Source organism: Acyrthosiphon pisum, chromosome X (genome assembly GCF_005508785.2).
Source record: "Acyrthosiphon pisum isolate AL4f chromosome X, pea_aphid_22Mar2018_4r6ur, whole genome shotgun sequence".
In the NCBI taxonomy this organism is placed as follows: Eukaryota; Metazoa; Arthropoda; class Insecta; order Hemiptera; family Aphididae; genus Acyrthosiphon; species Acyrthosiphon pisum.
In genome coordinates, this window is record NC_042493.1 from 39,211,706 (window position 1) to 39,213,803 (window position 2,098).

The following is a 2,098-nucleotide window of genomic DNA, read 5'->3' on the forward strand; positions in this document are numbered from 1 at the left end:
TTGGTAGACACGATCATATTTTATTATCACATATTGGTGAACCATTCAGAAAAAAGGATTTTACTCGACACGACACGACACGGGCAGTTGTGAACCCGCCTTTACAATAAACGATCTCGACGCAATGCGTCACATGAATTCAGTGTTCTATTTATTCATTACCTAAAACCTGTGTACTTGTACCTTCCTGCTACGGAGTCTGATACGAAGCGTATGTTGGTAAGTGCGGTTGCTAACACTGCAGCAACGACACCATCTTCACACCACCGGTAACCGCACGTGTACCACAATTCTTATGTCTGATTGACAGTAATCACGATTTAAGATAGTACTATCTTGTGACAGTAATCACTAATCAATTCAATTTATAATTGTAAAATGTGAATTATAATTTCAAATTTGTATTATTTATAATCTTAACGTATTAATATTAAGATGAATCCACCAAAAAGAAAAAATACGTTTATGGATAAGTTTGTTTGTAAAATATCAAAAAATAATGACGACAGAAGTAAAACTGATGATCAAATATCTACTCCAACATTAACAAGTTTGGACACAAAATGTGAAGTAGCACCTTCTAAACTACAGGTAGGTACCTACTCATAACATTTTTTCCTAATAAATAATTATTAAGTATTTATATTTTATATTTATTATTTATGAATATTTATTTATTCAAATGCAAGCAAATAATAAACATGATATTGGTCTTTTTCTTGGGGAGTCTGTTGACAATACATTAAAATATGAAATGCTTATGTCTCCATGGAACACCTGTAGTGCTTATGATTTTAAAGCAGATATTGATGTTGGTAAAAGACCTTTTTTGTTAGCTTGGCTTAAACAGCATGATTGGCTTTGCTACTCAGCCATTTTTAAAGGAGCTTTTTGCAAATTTTGTGTTTTGTTTGAACCACCACAAAGGTGGAGTGCAAGGCGCATTCATAAAAACAGCGTTTATTAAGTACAAAAATTTCCACGCTCAGTCAAAGATACATTCAAAATGTTCTTGGCATATATTTTTAATACAGAGTACTAAAAATTTTATAGCTATTATGGATGGTAAAAAAATAGATGTACATCAAATGTTAAAATTTTCAGTGAAAAATGTAATTGAATATAACAATCGTAAACTGCATTCAATAATTTCTTCTATTATTTTCCTTGGTGTACATGGAATACCACTTAGAGGAAAAAACTGATGACACAGCTATATTTAATAATTTACTACATTTTAGTGTTGAAAGCGGAGTGAAATGTTGAATGATCATTTTAAAAATAGTGCTAAAAATGCAAGTTACATGTCTCATAGAATACAAAATGAACTTATAAGTATAATAGGTAATGTAATAAGTAATATAACTTTAAAACGTGTCAAGGAAGCTGAATGTTATTCAATATTAGCAGATGAAACAATGGATAAAGCGGGAATAGAACGATTATCAATATGTTTAAAATATGTGACTTATGAAAACAACCAAACAGTTATAAAAGAAGACTTTGTTGGGTTTATTTTATTGGAAAAATTGGAGTCAGAAAGTATATCAAACAAAATTATTTCTAGTTTACAAGAATGAGGTTTGGATCTAAATAAATTGGAAGGACAAGGATATGATGGTGCTAGCACAATGGTTGGACATGTCAGTGGTGTACAAAAAAGAATAAGAGACAAGTATAAGAAAGCAGTTTTTGTCCATTGTGCTAGTCATAGATTAAACTTGGTTTTAAACGAACTGAACTCAGTTCCAAGTGTTCGGAGTACAACTGGTATTATTAAAGAAACTATACACTTTTTTAAAGAAAGTTCATTGCGTCGAATAGTTGCTCCAAGTCTTACGAAATTATGTGTTACTAGGTGGTCGGAGTCACATAAGGCATTAAGAAAATATTATGAAAATGATGTCTTGATGTCTCATATAATATTTTGATGAAAATATACCTACAGTTAATCATATTATGGTGTCATCAGTTTGTTTACTAAGTTTGTAATGAAACCATAAAATACTATACCTAATAATATGTTATGGCTATGTATAATATATGTATAATATAAACTTTTACCCCCCCTCCCCCAGTGAAAATTCCTACGGGCAAT